Source organism: Loxodonta africana, chromosome 7 (assembly GCF_030014295.1).
Source record: "Loxodonta africana isolate mLoxAfr1 chromosome 7, mLoxAfr1.hap2, whole genome shotgun sequence".
NCBI classification, from domain to species: domain Eukaryota; kingdom Metazoa; phylum Chordata; class Mammalia; order Proboscidea; family Elephantidae; genus Loxodonta; species Loxodonta africana.
The window spans coordinates 39,410,213-39,432,083 of record NC_087348.1 but is presented as its reverse complement, the minus strand read 5'-3'; the positions used below and the strand labels follow the sequence as shown (position 1 = coordinate 39,432,083).

Genomic DNA, 21,871 nt, shown 5'->3' with positions numbered 1-21,871 from the left:
CATTTGAGAGCAAGTTTCAGAGTCTCCTCTGACATCCGTCTTGGTCTTTTCTTTCTTTCCTGTCTTTTCAATGACCTCTTGCTTTCTTCAAGTATGATGTCCTTGATGTCATTCCACAACTTGTCTGGTCTTCCGTCACTAGTGTTCAAGGCATCAAATCTATTCTTGAGATGGTCTCTAAATTCAGGTGGGATATACTCAAAGTCGTATTTTGGCTTTTGTGGACCTGCTTTGATTTTCTTCAGTTTCAGCTGTACTGCATAAATTTGTTATCTTTAAAATTCAGTTAAGTTTGCAGAGATATTTATTTTAACTTTAGATAGATGCTATTCAAAATACTTCAGACTTATAGGTTAACATTTAGTTATTGTTGTTAGGTGCTGTTGAGTCAGTTCCGCCTCATTGTGACCCTACATACAACAAATGAAACATTGCCCGGTCTGGCACCATCCTTACAGTCGTTGTGATGATTGAGCCCATTGTTGCAGACACTGTGTCAACCCGTCTCCTTGAGAGTCTTCCCCTTTTTCGCTGATGGTCTACTTTACCAAGCATGATGTCCTTCTCCAGGGACTAATCCCTGCTGATAACATGTCCAAAGTATGTGAGAAGAAGTCTTGCCATCGCTTCTAGTGAGGATTCTGGCTGTACTTTTTCCAAGATAGATTTGTTCATTCTTCTGGCAGTCATGGAATATTCAATATTCTTCATCAACATCATAATTCAAAGGCATCAATTCTTCTTCTGTCTTCCTTATTCATTGCCCAGCTTTCACATGCATATGAGGCGATTGAAAATACTATGGCTTGGCCAGGAGCACCTTAGTCCTCAAAGTGACATTTTTCTTCTAAGAAAATATTGACGTTGTCAAGGATTTCATTTTACTTGGATCCACATTCAACACCATGGAAGTAGCAGTCAGGAAATCAAAAGATACATTGCATTGGCCAAATCTGCTGCAAAAGACCTCTTTTAAAGTGTTAAAAAGCAAAGATGTCACTTTGAGAACTAAGGTGCTCCTGACCCAAGCCATAGTATTTTGTGGTTTTTTTTTTTTCTTTATTTTGAAGTGTAATCCATACTGAAGGCTGTGGTTTTTGATCTTCATCAGTAAGTGCTTCAAGTCCTCTTCACTTTCAGCAAAACCAGGTTGTGTCATTTGGATATTGCAGGTATGCATCCAACATTTCTGATACCCTGTTCTTCTTCATATAGTCCATCTTCTCGGAATATTTGCCTAGCATACAGATTGAGTAGGTATGGTGAAAGTATACAACCCTGACACACACCTTTCTTGACTTAAACCATGCAGTATTCCTTTGTCCTGTTTGAATGACTGCCTCTTGATCTAGGTACAGATTCTTCATGAGCACAATTAAGTGGTCTGGAATTCTCATTCTTTGCAGTGTTATCGATAATTTTTTTGTGATCCACACAGTTGAATACCTTTGCGTAGTCAGTAAAACACATGTAAACATCTTTCTGGTATTCTCTACTTTCACCCGGGATCCATCTGACATCAGCAATGTTATCCCTTGTTCCACATCCTCTTCTGAATCTGGCTTGGATTTCTGGCAGTTCCCTGTTGATGTACTGCTGCGACTGCTTTTGAATGATGTTCAGCGAAATGTTACTTGTTTGTGATATTAATGAATTATTGAACAAGAATTTCCATATTCTTTTGCATCACCTTTTTTGGGAATGGGTACAAATATGGATCTCTTTTAGTCAGTTGGCGAGGTAGCTGACCTCCAAATTTCTTGGCATAGACAAGTGAGTCCTTCCAATGATTTATCTATTTGTTGAAACATCTCAATTGGTATTCTGTGAATCCCTGGAGCCTTGTTTTTTCTGATGACTTCAGTGCTGTTTGGACTTCTTCCTTCAGTACCATTGGTTCTTGATCATGTGCTACCTCCTGAATGTTAACCAATTCTTTTTGGTACGGTGACTCTTTGTATTCCTTCCATCTGTTTTTGATCCTTCCTATATTGTTCAATATTTTTCCTGTAGAATCCTTCAGTGTTGCAACTCAAGGCTTGAATTTTTATTTCAGTTCTTCTGGCTTGAGAAATGCCTTGTATGTTCTTCCCTTTTGGTTTTCTGTGCACATTTCATTATAATACTTTGTTTTCTCGAGCTGCCCTTTCAAGTCTTCTATGCAGCTCTTTTACTTCTTCATTTCTTCTGTTTGTTTTAGCTACTCTATGTTCAGAGCATGTTTCAGAGTCTCTGCTGACGTCCATTTTGATCTTTTTCTTTCCTGTCATTTTAATGACCTTTTGTTTTCTTTATGTATGATGCCGTTGATGTTACTCCTCAAGTCATCTGTTCTTCGGTCATTACTTCTCAGTGTGTCAGATCTATTCCTGAGATGGTCTGTAAATTCAGGTGATGTATACTCAAGGTCATCCTTTGACTCTTGTGGACTTGTTCTACTTTTCTTTTTCAGCTTCAGCTTGAACTTGCATGTGAGCAATTGATGGTCTGTTCACAGTCAGGCCCTGGCCTTGTTCTGACAGATGATATTGAGCTTCTTCATTGTCTCTTTCCACAGATGTAGGTGATTTGGTTCCTGTGTATTCCATCTGATGAGGGCCATGTGTACAGTTGCTGTTTATGTTGTTGCAAAAAGGTATTTGCAGTGAAGAAGTCTTGGAGAATTCTATCCTGTGATCTCTGGTGGTGTTTCTGTCGCCAAGGCTGTGTTTTCCAACTACTGATCCTTCTTCTTTGTTTCCAACTTTTGCATTCCAGTGATCAGTAATTATCGGTGTGTCTTTCTTGATTGCTCGTTTGATCAATTTCAGACTGCAGAAGTTGGTAATATCTTCAGTTTCTTCATCTTTGACCTTAGTGATTGGTGCGTAAATTTGAATAATAGTCGTATGTTAACTGGTCTTCCTTGTAGATGTATGCATTTAATTATTAGACAAGAATGAATTTTAATGTTTGCAGTCTGCTAACCTCTGAAGAAATGATTGATCTCCTTTTTTCCCCCTGACTAGCCCTCTGTATAACATTTCTTCTGAAATATCCACAGTTTTCAGTACTGCAGGCGGAAAGCCATATTAGATGAATTCTTTAAGTAATTTGACACGAAAACTGTATGTGTCATTCATTTAAGGCAGTATTGTCCAATAGAACTTTCCATGATGATGAAAATGTTCTATATCTGTGCTATGCAGTTTGGTAGATAACAGGTACATGTGGCTATTGAACACTTGAAGTGTGCCTAGTATGACTAAGGAACTGAATTTTTAATTTCATTTAATTTTAATATAAAATTAAATTAATAGCCATATGTGACTAGTGGAGCCCTGGTGGCACAGTGGCTAAGAGCTGGGCTGCATACCAAAAGGTGTGCATTTTGAATACACCAGCCACTCCTTGGAAACATGGGGGGCAGTTCTACTCTGTCCTAGAGGGTCAGTGTGAGTCAGAATTGACTCTACAGCAATGGCTTGGTTTGGGGTTTTTATGTGACTAGTGGCTTCCATGTTAAGTTGTCTCTGTTAGGTTATCATTGTATCAGGGACTGAATTATGACACTGATGGTGTATATGCCTGTTCATTTAGTCCTCTTAATTTTTATAATTCTGCCTGAGGTACTATGTAATATGCAAACATGTTGTTTTCAAATAACCACATTTATTTGTAAAGTAGAGGAATTGTGTCTTGAAAAATAATATGTAATTGATAAGTTTGTTTAGGTCTAGAATTCTGTGACTCTTAAAACCCACAAATTAAATTGTGTCTGACCTTTGGGTATGTTTCAAAGCCTAAGGTCTTTTTCTGTGCGTGTGATTTTGAGGTAAAATACAGATAGATAGGATGTGACAGGTGATTGCAAAAATGGAGTGACTGATTAAAACAAAATAAAGCAAAACAAGAGTAACAGTAAACCAGAATTTATACATAGCTGGGTAGGGATTTTATTTAGGAGTTGGTATGCTTTTCTCAATGTCCTTAAGTATAGCATGTCTTCCTGCTTTGAGGGTTAACTTGAGTATTGAAAAGAGGTAATTTGTGATCATATCTAGTAAATAATTGTAAAATTTTTGTGTAATGCTTTGTAGTTTCCCAGGCAGATGCAATTTGATCTTCGGCATGGATTATTAGCCCGATTTTATAGGTGAGGGGCCATTATTTAATCAAGGTTTTAAAGTTTATTAATTCAATAAACATTTATTGATCCCTTACTGTTATGTGTAGATGTCTACTTTAGCAATGGGAGAAAAGTTCCTGTCCTGAAGGGCTTAACAGTCTATTGGAGGCAATTAAACAAGAAATTATAATATAGTCAAGACTATGTGATATGTATGCAAAGGATGCAGTGGGAGAGAAGGAAAAGCACCTGGAGTGGGAAGGAGATAAGGGAGTCAGGAGTTCCCCAGGTGAAGAAGACAGGGGAAGGGCACTCTAGGAGGAGGAGACTTCGGGGGCAAAATTGTGAAAGTGCTAGTGTTTTAAATCAAGGATTGCGTTTAATACCTAGAAGATACCTGAAAATTCAGGTGCACAGAATTTACTAGTGGTTTTATATCTTCTTGACCTTGTTTTTCTTCTAGCTCAGTCTAAAGGAGGGCTGGGCTAAAAATAGCTCCTGGTACAGTGATGAAGCATGGAAGTAACAATTTCAAGGAGAAGGTTAAAGACTAGATGTAGTTATTTGGCAAACACTTAACTTAAAATATTGATGTGTTAATTAGAAATTATTTTATTCATTCAAGCGGATTCTTAAAGGTCTCTCCTTGTTTCCTTCATTCGAATATAAGCTCCACAATTCACTGCTGTTTTCCCAGGGCCTAGAACAGTACCTGGCACATATTAGGTACCTGGCACATATTAGGTAGGCAGTAAATATTTGTTGAATCAAGGAATAAATCCTAGGTATTATCTTAAAAGTCAACATGTATGCTTAAAAGCATTAAAAATGTGACTCTTAAAAATTCAAGACTGCATTTTCATTATTCAGATGGGCCTTTTCCTGAATGTCCCAGTTACCTATTGTTATGTAATGAACGACCCAAAATTTAGTGACTTAAAAAAAAGAACCATTTCATTGTTTACGATTTCATGAGTCAGTAACTTGTGCAGAGTTCAGTGGAGACAGCTCATTTCTACTGGAAGTAGTAGTTGCACAGTTTCTTAAGGCCTTGACCTGAGACTCATAAAGTGTCACTTCTGTCACATTGTGTTGGTCAAAGAAAGTGACAGGACCAGCCCAGATTCAAGGGAAGGTAAAGAGATTCCACCTTTTGATATTGTTATTGTGTGAAGTTGAATGGATTCTGACTGATAGTGACCCTACTGGACAGAATAGAACTGCCCCATAGGGTTTCCAAGGCTGAAATTGTTATGGGAGCGGATCACTGGTCTTTTCTCCTGCAGAGTGGCTGGTGGGTTCAAACTGCCCACCTTTTGGTTAGCAGCCAAGTGGTTAACCATTGTACCACCAGGACTCCTTACCTTTTTATGAGATGGTGGCAGGTTCCTATAGCAAAGAGGCATAGGATGGGAGATATTGTTGCAGCTATCTTTGGAAACAATCTACTACAGTCTTCCCTCTGGACATAACAACTCATATTGCTTCCATCTGCAAAATACACTCACCCCTTCTTATCTCATTATGGTATGGACTTGAAGTCCAGGCTCTTATCCTCTAAATCAAGTCCAGATATAGATGAGATTCCTTAGGCCTAGCTGCCCTGGTACGGTTTTCCTGATCTAGAGATTTGTGAAATAAAAGGAAAGTTGCCACCCCCACCCCCACCCCCCACCCCCCACCCCCATACACACAACAGTGGTGAGACAAGGACAGGAAAGGTATAATAGGCACTGTCATTCAGAAAAGTCAGAATGGGAAGAACATAGCCATCACTGTTCCATAGTAATTTTGAAATCCAGCTGGGCACATGTCAATAGTTCTCTTATTCCACATACAGAAAATGTTCCTTGATTAGTGCCCAGTTCTGCTCTCTGGGAGTTGTTATCTAATGCATTGTTTTCTGAGGCTGTTGGCTCTACCCTTTGGGCTTTGTGATCTGCTTCTTCTTTTCATAAGAAATGGGTCATAGTTGCAGTTGAGTAGCTTTTTCAACCGACTCCCTATCCATAGGAAATTGGGCACCCCCAAAAGACTTATTTTTAAAAATTTTGAACTGTTTTTGTCTCTTTGAGTCCTCTTTTAGCTGTGCAGTTCTCTTAAAAACTTTTAAGGGTTTTTCCATGAATTTTACTGGGATTGACTCCATATTCCAAAAGCCATATATATAATTTCTTTCCAAGACAGACCTGTCAAACTGTTGTGCGATAAAGTCCTTAAGATTTTTAGAAGCTATTTTGTACAGGTTAGAAGGGTCTGCTAGGCAACGCCTTAAGTCTTTCCAAGGTCTCAACACAGGGTCTTATGGCCAGACCCTCGATTTGATATTTGTTTTGTTGTGTGCTGTTGAGTTGACTCTGACTCATAGTGATCCTGTAGGACAGAGTAGAACTGCTCCATAGGGTTTCTTAGGCTGAAATCTTTACGAGAGACTATCACCAGGTCTTCTTTCCCAACGAGCGACTGGTGGGTTTGAACCACTGACCTTTTAGTTAGCAGCCGCATACTTAATCATTGCAATACAAGGGCTCCTTGATTTTTTATTTACCTGAGGACGTTTCTTAATTTGATAATCTTTTGCCAGTTACAGAGACTGTCCTGAACCCTCTGTACTTCCTCTAAATTCTGCTTGAAAATGAAACAGGTCCTTCTTTAGTTTCACATGGTGTCACCACAGGTTGGAATCGACTCGACGGCAGTAGGTTCTTTAGTTTCTTTCTTTCTTCCTGTACTTTATCATATGTAGCTAAAATAAGCCAATTGGCACTTTTAACATTTTGTCTGGAAATCTCTTTAGTCAGATCCACAAGTTCATTAGGTATATATTCTGTCTTTAACATTATTGCAGGCAACAGTCCACCACTATATTATGAGTCACTTTTTCTCCATTGCCTCCAATAGCGATTTTCTCAATATTCCTGTGGTCTTTGCTAACAGCCTATTTGCTACCTTTCCAGTCTCTGCCTGCCACCTGGTCCCAAAACCAGTGCCACATATTTTACGTTTTTGTTTTGTCAATACCTCACTTGTAGGTATCAGTTTTTGTCTCAGTTAATCTATTGCTGAGACACAAACCACCCCAAACATACTTGCTTAAAATAATAGTCATGTCATTACTCACAATTTTCTATGCTAGAAATTTGGGCAGGCCTCACTGGGAAGCTTACCTCTGTACCATATAGAGTCAGCTAAGATGGCTAGAGGAGTCAAAATACGACATTGACGGGGACTGGAAGATCTAAGATGGCTTCACTCATATCTGAAGCCTTGTTTCTCTCCTTTTGTGACCTCTCATTATTCAGTGGTTTTGACTGGACTTTCTCACATGGCTGCAAGGCCTCATAAATTTAGGACTGAAAATGCAAAGCAAGTTGGTCAGAATGTCACAATGCCATCTCATATCCAAGAGTAGGGAAAATATATTCCATCTCTTGATGGGAGGAATGACAAATTCATATTGCAAAAGGATATAGAGTATGGGAGATATTGTTGTGGTCATCTTTAGACTAACTTATCACACCCAATAAGTCTAAATTTAGGAGATTAATTTTAGGAGTTGGGTGAGAAGTTAACAACTGGTGGCCCACGTATGTATTTGTCTCACAGTTATATTTTATCTGGCGTATGTGGAGTTTTAATTAAAAAACAAAACGGGGTAAGTTATCAATATTAACAACAAGAAGGTTTCATCTAGAAGTTTGTATATCTAACTTCTCTTGAAAAATAGTAAGCTATTGTTGTATTAGATCTGCATTTCCACATTAGCTGAAAATTGCCTGCTTTACTCGTGCTATTGCTCTGGCCCCTGTAGGTATTGGGTCTGCACCCTTTGCTGCTGTAGATAATTAATTTATACATTAGCCTTTTTTAGAGTGATAAGTACATAGCAGTTACATTCAAGTAAGGGAAGATGGACAATAATCAACTAGGCCAGTAAATAACAATCACAGACAGTGATACAGCAAGAATCATGTGAACAGTAGGGTGGGAATATTGTAGATACAGGGTCAGGGAGGCGTCTCTGAAGACATGACATTGAGTGGAGACCTCAGTGATGAGAAGGAGCCAATCATGTTAAACTCTGAGGTTAGATTGTTCCAGGCAAAAGGAACAGCAAGTAAAATGACACATAGGTGGAACTGGGCTTAGGTGTGTTTGAGTAATGGCAAGGCATTTGGCTGAGTTATGTGAATGGGGTAGAATGCAAGAGGGGAAAATGGTAGTAGAAGAGGTAGGCCATGGATGAAGTCATGAAAGATCCCATGTTGTTGTTGTTGTTAGGTGCCATCAAGCCATTTCTGACTCGTGGCGACCCTGTGTACAACAGAATGAAACACTGCCCAGTTCTGTGCCATCTTCATAGTCGTTATGCTTGAGCTGGTCATTGCAGCCACTGTGTCAGTCCACCTCGCTGAGGATCTTCCTTTTTTTCGCTGACCATCTAATTTACCAAGCAAGGTGTCCCCCAGGGATTGATCCCTCCTGATAACATGTCCAAACTCTGTGAGATGGAGTCTTGCCACCTAGCTTCCAAAGAGCATTCCGGCTGTATTTCCTCCAAGACACATTTGTTTATTCTCCTGGCAGTCCAAGGTATATTCAGTATTCTTCACCAACACCATAGTTCAAAGGCATCAATTCTGTCTTCCTTATTCATTGCCCAGCTTTCACATGCATATGAGGTGATTGAAAATACTATGGCTTGGGTCAGGTGCACCTTAGTCCTCAAAGTGACATCTTTGCTTTTTAACACTTGAAAGAGGTCTTTTGAAGCAGATTTGCCTAATGTGAGGTATCCTTTGGTTTCTTGACTGCTGCTTCCATGGATGTTGATTGTTGATCCAAGTAAAGTGAAGTCCTTGACAACTTCAATATTTTCTCTTTTTATCATGATGTTGCTTATTGGTCCAGTTGTGAGAATTTTAGTTTTTTTTATGTTAAGATGCAACCCATACCAAAGGCTGTAGTCTTTGATCTTCATCAGTAAAAAAGTGTTTTAAGTCCTCTTCACTTTCAGCAAGCAAGGTTGTATCATCTGCATATCACAGGCTGTAATGAGTCTTCCTCCAATCCTGATGCCTCATTCTTTTTCATATAGTCCAGCTTCTCGGATTATTTGCTCAGCATACAGATTGAATAAGCATGGTGAAACACATCTTTTCTGACTTTACGCAGTATCTCCTTGTTCTGTTTTTGGTCTCTGTATAAGGTTCCACATGGGCACAATTAAGTGTTCTGGGATTTCTATGCTTTGCAATGTTATCCATAATTTGTTATGATCTGCACAGTCGAATGCCTTTGCATTAGTTAATAAAACATGGGTAAACATCTCCTTGGAAACTCTTTTTTTTAAACATCTTTCTGATATTCTCTGCTTTCAGCCACAGTCCATCTGACATCAGCAATGATATCCCTTGTGTATGTCCTCTTCTGAATCTGTCTTGAATTTCTGGCAGTTCCCTGTTGATGTACTGCTGCAACTGCTTTTGAATTTTTTTTTTTTTTTTTAATGATTTCAGCATAATTTTATTTGTGTGTGATATTAATGGTAGTTTGATAATTTTTGCAATCTGTTGAATCATCTTTCTTTGGAATGGGTACAGATATGGATCTCTTCCAGTTGGTTGGCTAGGTAGCTGTCTTCCAAATTTCTTGGCATAGACAAGTGAGCACCTCCAGTGCTGCCTCAGTTTGTTGAAACATCTCAACTGATATTCCGTCAGTTCCTGGAGCCTTGTTTTTTGCCAATGCTGGCAGTGCAGCTTGGAATTCTACCTTCAGTACCGTTGGTTCTTGATCATATTATACCTGCTGAAATGGTTCAACATTAACCATTCCTCTTCAGTTTGTCATTCCCAGCATAGATGACCATATGATTGTCTGCTTCAAAATGGTCAATACCAGTCTATTTCAGCACACTAATGCCTAGGATATCGATCTTTATGCGTTTCGTTTTTGATAGCCTCCAATTTTCCGAGATTCATACTTCATACGTTCCACATTCCGATTATTAATGGATGTTTGCAGCTTTTTCTTCTCATTTTGAGTCATGCCACATAAGCAAATAAAGTCCCTAAAGCTTGACTCCAACCACATCATTAAGGTCGACTCTACTTTGAGGAGGCAGTTCTTCCCCAGTTGTCTTTTGAGTGCCTTCCAACCTGAGGGGCTCACTTTCTGGCGCTATATCATACAAGGTTCCCTGCTATTCATAAGGGTTTTTTTTTTTTTTTTAAGTGCTTTAAGTGAAAGTTTACAAGTCAAGTCAGTCTCTCGTACAAAAACTTAATACACACCTTGCTATGTACTCCTAGCTGCTCTGTACCTAATAAGACAGCACACTCCTCCTCTCTACCCTGTATTCCCTGTGTTCATACAGCCAGCTCCTGTCCCCCTCTGCCTTCTCATCTTGCCTCCAGACAGGAGTTGCCCGCATAGTATCAAGTGTCTACTTGAGCCAAGAAGCTCACTCCTCACCAGCATCATTTTCTGTCTTACAGTCCAGTCCAATCCCCACCTGAAGAGTTGGCTTTGGGAATGGTTCTAGTCTTAGGCTAACAAAGGGTCCAGGGCCCATGACCTCCAGGGTCCCTCTAGTCTCAGTCAGACCATTTAGTCTGGTCTTTTTACGAGAATTTGAGGTCTGCATCCAACTGTTACGCTGCTGCATCAGGGATTCTCTGTTGTGTTCCCTGTCAGGGCAGTGATGGGTGATAGCCAGGCACCATGTAGTTCTTCCGGTCTCAGGCTGTTGTGGTCTCTGGTTTACATGGCCTTTTCTATCTCTGGTGCTCATCTTTACCTTATGTCTTTGCTGTTCTTCCTTTTCCTTTGCTGCAGGTGAGTTGAGACCAATTGATGCATCTTAGATGGCTGCTTGCTAGCATTTAAGACCCCAGATGCCACTCACAAAAGTGGGATGCAGAACGTTTTCTTAATACATTTTATTATGCCAGTTGACCTAGATGTCCCCTGAAACCATGGTCCCCAAACCCCTGTCCCTTCTACTCCGGCCTTCAAAGCATTTGGTTGTATTCAGGAAACTTCTTTGCTTTTGGTTTAGTCCAGTTGTGCTGACCTCTTCTTTATCATGTATGTGTTGTCTTTCCCTTCACCTAAAATAGTTCTTGTCTACTATCTAATTAGTGAATACCACTCTCACTCACACCCTCCCCACCCTCGTAACCATCAAAGAATATTTTCTTAGATGTTTAAATTTTTTCTTGAGTTCTTATAATAGTGGTCTCATACAATATTTGTCCTTTTGCAACTAATTTCACTCAGCATAATGCCTTCCAGATTCCTCCATGTTATGAGATGTTTCACGGATTCATTGTTTTTAACTGTTGCGTAGTATTCCACTATGTGAGTATACTATAATTTATTTACGCATTTATCCATTGATGGGCACCTTGGTTGTTTCCATCTTTTTGCTATTGTAAGCAGTGCTGCAGTGAACATGGGTGTGCATATATCTGTTCGTGTGAAAGCTCATTTTTCTCTAGGATATATTCCAAGGAGTAGGATTGCTGGATCATATGGTAGTTCTATTTCTAGCTTTTTAAGGAAGTGCCAAATTGTTTTCCAAAGTGGTTGTACCATTTTACATTCCTGCCAGCAGTGTATAAGTGTTCCAGTCTCTCCACAACCTCTCCAACATTTATTATTTTGTGGGTTTTGGATTAATGCCACCCTTGTTGGGGTGAGATGGAATCTCATTGTAGTTTTGATTTGTATTTCTCTAATGGCTAATGATCGTGAGCATTTCCTTATGTATCTGTTAGCCGCCTGTATGTCTTTTTTGGTGAAGTGACTGTTCATATCCTCTGCCCATTTTTTAATTGGGTTATTTGTCTTTTTGTAGTTGAGTTATTGCAGTATCGTGTAGATTTTAGACATCAGACACTGATTGGAATTGTTGTAGCTAAAAACTTTTTCCCAGTCTGTAGGTAGTCTTTTTACTCTTTTGGTGAAATCTTTGGATGAGCATAGGTGTTTGGTTTTTAGGAGCTCCCAGTTGTCTAGTTTCTCTTCTGGTGTTTGTACATTGTTAGTAAATATTCATGAGGTTTTTACTGGCCAGTTTCTTCAGAAATAGACTGCCAGGTCCTTCTTCCTAGCCTGTCTGAAGATCTGCTGGAACCTGTCCACCAAGGGTGACCCTGCTGGTATTTGAAATACCAGTGGCAAAGCTTCCAGTATCACAGCAACACACAAACCACCACAGTATGGCAAACTGACAAAGACTTGTGGTGGAAAGATCCCATAGGGCATGGAAAGAAATTTGGATGTTATTGTGAATAATAGGAAGTCATTAGAGAATTTCAAGAGGCATAATGCTGCGGTGGAACTGTGGTGGTGCAGTGGTTAAGAGCTCAGCTGCTAACCAAAAGGTTGGCAGTTTGAATCTACCAGTCGCTCCTTGGAAACCCTATGGGGCAGTTCTGCCCTGTCCTGTAGGGTTGCAGTGAATTGGAACCAACCCCATAGGAAAAAAAAAAACCCATAGCAATGGTTTAATGATGTGATGTCATTTACTTTTTGTAAGGATCATTCTGGCTGCTATGTGGCAAAAGTGACTTAAGTGTGGAAGCAGGAAAGACAGTAAGGAGGCTTGCGGATAAACGATGGTGCTTGGGGGTGGAGAAATGATCGCGTTTGGCATGTATTTTAGAGCTAGGTCTTGTGGATGGATTCAGTGTGTGTGTATGAGAAAAAGAAGGATCAAAGCAGACTTCTAGGTTTTTGGCTTGAGAATTGAATGAATGGGTGATCCCATGGGGGAATTCTGACAGATGACCAAGCTTGAAGTGGGAAACAAGAGTTTTATTTTGATCATTATTATTATTTTTTCTGGAGAATATGAGTAATAGTACCTGTTCTTTATTTTTCTCCTAAAGCAAAAAAGGCACTGCATGTGTGACATACTGTTTTTCAGGACCACTTTTCTGATCAGATAGCAGTGTCTCGGATTTTTCAAGGCTGTGTGAATTATGAAATGTAATTTAGTAGTATGTTTGAAAGTAGTTACGTTGATATTTATTAAGTTTCTGATGCCTATTATGAAAATAAGATTGATGAGAGCAAACACTCCTAAAAATGAAAATTTTTTTTCTCTTACACCTTTTTAGGAAACTTTGCCATTATTTAGATTGAGATGAAAGCTACAGTGGAGAAAGTATGTGGATGTATGTTAGAGGGGGTGTGTGTGTGTGTGTGTGTATGTGCGCGCGCGTTCTTGAAATGTTGACCTGTTTTCCTTTATTTCAGTTGGGTGTGGTCATAAGGATAGAACGTAATTCATTATTCACATTTTATTGTAATATGGACAGTTATTCATTTTTACTATTAAAAACGGTGGAATGATAGCAATCAAAATGTTCTAGAAGAGCCTTCCTGAGCTTTGTAACTCCTATACTTGAAAGCACCATTTAGCTACCACCAGAATCATAACTGCATAAGCCAGGATTGAGTAAGGTGAATGGATTTGATGAATTAAAGTGCCGCTTGTGAAGGATAGTAAATTCATTTTTGGATTTTGGCTAACAGCTTTTTATTGTAAGTTTCAAAGCAAAGTGAGATAATAGGGCTTTTCGCCCCATCTCCAGCATCATTTGGAGATAGCACTTTGATGAGACCTGCCATTCAAGTCAGCATGGCTTAGAGATGACTTATACTTTTATTTTTTATATTGTGATTTTAGGATATTATCATGAGATGATGATAAATGCCACTCCATTTTATTATAATTGCTTTGGGAGAAAATAATCTTTTATACAGAGTGAGTTAATGGTTTATTGCTATCACCATTTATTTTACCTTTTCTGAAGGGTGAAAATCACTTAAACTTAAATGCACATTACATACAGAACATAAGTGATTCAAAAGCATATAAAATACCTTCTCTTGCTAACAAAACGTTCAATTTTTCTTCTTTGTAAAACCTTGAGTCAGAACGTACTAGGGAGTGAGGGTGTTTGTATTCCAGTGGTGTAGCTGAACCAGACAGGTCTGCAGCGCAGTGGTTTATTTTTAGACACTGGGTTGCCATTTTTATCCTGCACAAATATTCATCAGTGTCTTGCTGACAGGCCATCAGTTTTATAAATGTGTCACACAGACCAGATTTTGCTCTTGGTCTCGTTTTCTCCCAACTCTTCTTTTCCCTTTATGATTTGTTCATACAACTGTTGGGAGGAGAATGTTTTTATTTCAATTCATGTATTAGATACTTCAATTCACAGATTTTCAGCGTCACACAGTTCATTCATCTTCTATCTGCAGCTGCTTACGCATCTCTGCTTATTGTCTATAATGGGAAACTCTTGTAGATGACGGGCGTTAAGGCAAGGAAAAGAGATGCATTGGAGGCTCTCTTCAGTTCCTGGCTGCCTTTCCCTAATAATGTTGTTTTATGTATGTGTGTACTCTGTGTGTGTGTGTGTGTATGTATTTATTTGTCTTACCTAGCCAAGGATTAGCATTATTTTGCATGAAATACAGCTGCCTCGATGGCACTGGGATTTGTAACAGCCTAGGAAGGAGCCCTGGCGACACAGTGGTTAAAGTGCTAGGCTGCTAACTGAAAGGTCGGTAGTTTGAACCCACCAGCCTCTCTGCAGGAGAAAGATGTGGAGGTCTGCTTCCGTAAAGATTACAGCCTTGGAAACCCTATGGGGCAGCTCTCCTCTGTCCTATACAATCACTGTGAGTTGGACTCATAGCCACCCTGTAGGACAGAGGAGAACTGCCCCATGGGGTTTTCAAGGAGTGACTGGTTAGCAGCCAAACTCTTAACCACTGTGCCACCAGGGCTCATTTAAGAGGCTAGGGGTTACCATATATGGCAGAAAGCCTACTAGCTTGCATCGAAAATAAGTCCATCATTATCTTTAAATACATAGAACGTAGAACACCAGTCATTTAATTTGCTAGGAGCCCCCCTCCCTTTTTTTTTAAATGTTGGATGCCTCAGTGGCAAATACAACTGTAACAGAAACAAGAGAATCTCAGCAATCAAGAGGAAGCAAGGGCACATACTCATAAAAATAATAAATTAATATTCATCAATTTATATTCATGCCTCACTTTTATAAGAACTCAGATTTCCAAAGCAGGGTGGTTTTCAGTTGCCTGTCTCTCTAACAAATACTATATACTTAAGGGCCCAACATAGTAATTACTTTTCTAGACATCAAGGCTTAGATAACAGGATTCCTGACTTGTAGAATTTATAATTATTTTAAAGAAAGGGTATTTCATATATGTAGCAGTATAGCATATTTATGTAGGCACTGGAGCCAGGAATTTGGGCTTATAGCTTGCTCTGTTATTTTCTAGTTGTGTAACTTGGGCAAGCTATATGGCTTCTCTGAGCCTCAGTTTTTTCCTCTGTAAAACTGGTATGATGCATACCTTATAATTTATTGTGAAAGTTAAATAAGATGATGCTTATTTAGCAATATGCTAAAAACACTGAGCGTCATGCCTGAACCATAATAAGCACTTAATAAATGCTAGTTAATTCATAATAGAAGTTGAGGATAATAATAATCCGTGAGTATTCTATCGTGCTTTATCAGTCAAGAATGTGTTCAGCTGTAAGTAACTGTATAATCAGTTCTGACACTAACTGCAGTATTAGTTCTTTTAACCCTTAACTCATTAAGGGGCATAGTCCTCCAGACTTCCAAGTCTGCTCAAGACTTCAGACACCAGTTTGAGGTTTCCAGGCCACTTGTACTTTTGACAGACTGGCTGTGAACTTGGGGATTCCCACTACCCGCTCAGGACACCAGCCACAACCACAGGGATCCCCAGGACTCCTGCACATCTGATCAACTAGCTACGAATTCAGGAATTCCCAGTACCCCCTGAGGTTTGATAATTCACTAGGATGACTCACAGAGCTGATGAAAGCTCTATACTTATGATAATAGTTTTATTATAGCAAAAAGGATACAAAACAAGACACATAGAGTAAGGTCTGGGAGGGTCCCAGACACAAACCTTCCCTGTTCCCAAAGACATGTTACACTCCTAGTATGCTGATGCCTGCTACCAACCAGGAAGCTCATGCAAGCTTCAGTATCCAGAGTTTTCTAGGGGTTTCATTATCTAGGTATGATTGATTAAATCACTGGCCATGTGCTTGAACTCAATCTCCAGCCCTCTCTACTCCCTGGAGGCCAGGCTGATATATAGTAGTGGGTCTTTCTGGCATGGTTAGCCCTGATCCTGGGTTGTCTCATTAGCATAAACTGTCAGGTGTGGTCTAAAGTCCACCTTGAATAACAAAGACAATCCATTCACTCCTGAAATTCCAAGGGTTTAGAGGTTACCTCCCAGGAACCTGGGACAAAGACCAAATTCTTCGGGTAAAATGACTTCTTTACCCCACAGTAACAGAACACCTGATTGTGGTGGCTTAAGCAGATAGGGATTTACTTATCTAACAAGAAATCTGGATGTAGACCAGATGGAATATTCACCATTCAACAATTACTTATTAAATATATGCAGGTACTATCCTAGGCAGAGGGGATCATCCATTAATAAAACACAACCAATCCCTATCCTCACGAAGCTTATATTCTAGTGCGGGGGCGGAGGTGGGGGGAGGAAGCAGAATAAACAAACAAAAAATGTAAGCTATTAGTATGTTAGAAGGTGGGCATCAGAGGAAGCTTCATGAAGGAGGGGCAATTTAAGTTAGACCATAAGGAAGGAATGAGACTTAGAGGGTTTCATTAGCCATCAAGAAATTAGGAGCCATGAATATGAGATTTTTGTAAAATTTCTAAAAGTTAAAAACGACCTGTTACTGTAATTCTCATTTTATTTAACAATTAGCAACCCGATACTTAAAACTTGAATAATAATCATCATACTAAAATGTGGTGTATGTATATCAAGCATTTTTCTGAGTATTTGGTAATAATTGAATAATTGTTAGTTGCCATTGAGACAGCTCCAACACATGGTGAGCCCACATGTGCAGAGTAGATCTGCTTCATAGGTTTTTAAGACCGTGACCTTTTGAGGACAGATTACCAGTCCTTAATTCTAAGGCACCTCTGGGTGGGTTTGAACCACCAACATTTTGGTTAGTAGTCTACTGTTTAACCAAACATAATAAAAAAAAAAAAAACATAATAGCTAACACTTATATAATGCTAATTATGTGCTAGCAACAGTTCTAAGGACTTGACATATCCATATTCATATCTGAACCTCTGAGTTAAGTACTATTACTATTCTCATTTTATAGATGAGTGAACTGAGGTAGTTAAACAACTTCAAGGACAATAAGGGGCAACCAAACAGATAGCATCTCATTTCATAGCCAGTCTTCTCAGGAGTGGAACTCCAGGGAATAGAGCAGGTCATGGTAACGCTAAAGGAATATAAAAACCGGTCCATTTCTGTTGCGTTGATTCTGACTCAGAGCGCCTCTATAGGACAGAGTAGAACTGCTCCATAGGGTTTCCAAGGAGCGGCTGGTGAATTCAAACTGCCGGCGTTTTCGTTATCAGTGGGGCTCTTAACCACTGTACCACCAGGGCTCCTAAAGGAAATACAAGTAGACGGAATTTCTAAAGGCTGAGCAAAGAAAGAAAGGAGAAATTGAGGGTCCCTAAAAAAAAATTTTTTTTTTTTTTCTTTTAATTGGGCCTGGTGGCGTAGTAGTTAAGTGCTACGGCTGCTAACCAAGAGGTCGGCAGTTCAAATCTGCCAGGCGCTTCTTGGAAGCTCTATGGGGCAGTTCTGCTCTGTCCTACAGGGTTGCTATGAGTCGGAATCGGCTCGTCGGCAGTGGGTTTGGTTTTTTTTTTAACTGGGCCTGGGATGGCGCGTGTAAACACTGTTAGCCCTGATTTCCACAACTCTGGTGGGGACTTAACCATTAGATGTGATTTGGTCCAGAGCTCTGACATATTTCGGAGACAGGCTTCCCAGTGCTAAGTCCTGTGCATATACAGGTACCATTAGAATACTTTTCTAATGGAGAGAGTGTCTTTGTTTGTTTCTTCACATGGTTATATCTTGAATTAAATGAAAGGGAAACTTCCCAGTTTCAAAATTGACCTTCTAATGGACTGTGTTTCCAAGACTATGCATATTTAGGTGGTAGCTGAGTAGCTCTTTTAGAACAAATGTTATGACATGCCCTGTCAATTAAAATTTCTATTTCTTACATGCATTCTTCCCCCAAATCAGAAACTACTAGTCTTTTCAGAATACAAATGTGGTCCACTCTTATGGAAACGTGGTATAAGAAAATAAAAATTTATAAAAATAGCTAAAGGGGGAGAAGGGGAGATATTTCCATTCCAAAAGGATTCTTAAGGCTTCCATTAAGTTAATTGGGGAAATTTGCTTTACATAATGATTCAAAGAACACATTTTATTTATACGTTACATAAATTTGAGACGACAGCTATTACTAAAAGGATTAACTTACCTAAACATGTTGTTAGGTGCCGTCGAGTCTATTCCGACTCATAGTGACTACCTTAGTTATCTAGTGCTGTTATAACAGAAATACCAAAAGTGGATGGCTTTAACAAACAAATTTATTCTCTTACAGTGTAGGAGGCCAGAAGTCCAAATTCAGGGCACTAGCTCCTGAGGAAGGCTTTCTCTGTCTGTTGGCTCTGGGGAAGGGCCTTGTCATCAGTCTTCCCCTAGTCTAGGAGCTTCTCAGTGCAGCGACCCCGGGTCCAAAGGATGTGCTCCGCTCCTGGTGCTTCTTTCTTGCTGGCATGAGGTCCCTCCCTTCTTTGCTTACCTCTCTCTTTTATATCTCTAAAGATACTGATTTAAAATAAAATCTAATCCTATAGATTGTGTCCTGTCTCATTAACATAACTGCCTCCAACCCTGCCTCACTAACATCATAGAGGTTAGGATTTACAACACATATGATAATCACATCAGATCACAAAATGGTGGTCAACCACACAATACTGGGAATCATGGCCTAGCCAAATTGATACACATTTTCAGGGGACACAGTTTAATCCATGACAGCGACCCTATGTATAACAGAATGAAACACTGCTTGATCTTGCACCGTTCTCACAATTGTTGCTATGCTTGAGCCCATGGCTCAGTTAATACAATGTCATGTTCATTCTCAGTGAAGGGGACAATTGTTTAGTTAGATAGTGTATTAGTTTCCTAGGGCTGCCGAGGCAAATTACCAGAGACTGGGTGACTTAAAGTAACAGAAAGGTATTCTCTCACAGTTCTGGAGGCTAGAAGTCTGAAATCAAGGTGTCGGCAGGGCCATTCTCTTTGAAGGCTCTGGAAGAGAATCTGTTCCAACCCTTTCTCTTAGCTTCTCGTGTTGCTTACAATACTTGGTGTTCCTTGACTTGTAAATGCATCACTTCAGTTTCTGGTGTCATCACGTGGCATTCTTCCTGTGTGTGTCTTTCTCCTCTTAAAAGGGCACTAGTCATATTGGATTTGTTGTTAGGTGCTGTCGAATTGGTTTTGCATATTGGATTAGGTCCACCCAATGAACTCCTCTTAAATTTGATTACGTCTGCGAAGACTGTTTCCAAATAAGGTCACATTCACGGATAGTGGGGGTTACAACTTCAACATACCTTTTTTAGGGGACACAATTCAACCTAAAACAGCATATGATAGAGTAAACTGTGACCTATTATTACAGATCAAGAGGCCCACTGAAGCTGAATGTGGCCTTGCTGGTCCTGTTAGACTGATTAGCTCTTGTCAGAAGGAATAAGTACATTCCATTAGACAATAAATTACAAAGTAAAATATAAGTGTATTTATGTTCAATATAATTTAAATTCAATGTATTTTAAATTCAGTATAAAATAACAGTCTGTTATTTTCAGGAGCCATTTCCCTAAATGTTAAGGAGCCCTGGCGGCACAGTGATTAGGAGCTTGGCTGCTAACCAAAAGCTCCGCAGTTCGAATCCAGTAGCTGCTCCTTGGAAACCCTAATGGGACAGTTCTACTCTGTCCTATAGAGTCACTATGAGTAGGAATCAACTTGATGGCAGTGGGTTTCATAGGAGACCTGGTAGTGTAAACGGTTAAGCGCCTGACTGCTTACCAGAAGGTTGGAGGTTCATACCTTCCCAGTGGCTCCTCTGGAGAAAGACTTGGTGATATGTTTCTGTAAAGATTTCAGCCTAGAAAACCCTATGGGCCGGTTCTGCTCTGTCACATGGGGTCACCGTGAGTAGTAAATGACTCTACGGAACCCAACAACAGCAGAGTGCCTCATAATTATGAGGTACTTTGTTGATTTACATTCCCCTCATAAAGCAAACTACCATCTCTTAATGCTGAGTATTACAACTGTCTTTCTCCAAATACTTGGTGTTATGGTTGTTGTTGTTAGTTGCTGTCGAACCAATTGCAACTCATGGCAACCCCTTGTACAGTAGAACGAAATGTTGCTGGGTCCTGCACCATCTTCACAGTCTTTGGTATGCTGGAGTCCATTGTTGCAGCCACTGTGTATTGAGAGTGAGAGTGCCTTTCAACCTAGAGGGGCCCACCTTCCAGGACTATCTTGAGCAATTTTCTCTTGTGTTGCATAGTGTTTTCACTGGCTATTTTTTGAATGTAGATGGCCAGGCCTTTCTTCCTAATCTGTCTTAGTCGGAAAGCTCCGCTGAAACCTGTCCACTATGGGTGACCTGCTGGTATTTGAAATATCAGTGGCATAGCTTCCAGATATCACAGCAACATGCAAGCTACCACGGTATGACAAACTGAAAGCTGGGTGGTGAGGTGTTATGGTAAAGCAGTAGAAAAACTAAAATAATTCCTTCTTCATCCTTTTATCCATTTTGGTCTTTGGTCAGTCCTGTTCCTTTGCACTTTGTCCAGCAGACCTCTTGGTCTTGGGTATGGAGAGACGGACTGAAGCCCTGAGTGTACAGTAGTGTACAGAAGTGGTAGAATAGGTTTAGTTTGTTTCATTTCATTTTGTTTCTGGAAAACCTGAGTTTATTAAGTTCTCTTCCACCTAGGTTTTAAATGCTAACTAATGAACACACTATCTCATTGGACGATAACCACATGGGGACTTCTGTAGTGTAATTCTGTTTAAGTTAGCACTTACAGAATATAATTCTATTTGAGTTTTAAACTTTATAAAGATATTTAAGAAGTACATTTTCTTATTATAGAGAAATTAGAAAATATGGCTAAGTAAAAAGAAGAAAATTAAAGTTACTTAGCCTTCTACACAGAGGTAATAACCACTAACTTGTAGGGTATATCTGTGACCTTTTAGACATTTTCCAATATAAGTGTATATACACAAACACATACACATGGGTGTATGTAAATAGTTTTTATTAAAAGGATGGCTACTCTGCTTGCTACTCCTACTGCCTCTGAGAATTGGCTTATTTATGAACTACAGTATTGATAAGCTTCTTTGGCTTGTCATTAGATACTGTTCATTAGAAATTCCAACTAAGGGTCTTCAGGAGAAATAAACATTGGTAAAATAAAATTAATCGATTTTGCTCTAGTTTTTCTTCACTTAGCAATATATTATAGACATTTTTTACTGCCAGTAACTGTTCTTTGGTGCCATCACTTTTGATAGTGGCATTATGTTCATTTGTATCGATACAAATTTATTTATTGAGCAGTTCCTCATTACTGGATGTTTAGGTGGTTTCAATTATTTTGCTATTGTAAACAATACTGTAATATGCCAGCATCTTAAAGGTCATGTTCATTCTGAAAAACTGAA

At 39.4% G+C, this 21,871-nt stretch overlaps 1 protein-coding gene across 1 annotated transcript in view; it reads left to right on the top strand.

The window, feature by feature from the left end:
* Nucleotides 1-21,871, top strand: part of HSD17B12 (hydroxysteroid 17-beta dehydrogenase 12) — a 191,922-nt gene that overhangs the window by 36,185 nt on the left and 133,866 nt on the right. The window lies entirely within an intron of this gene.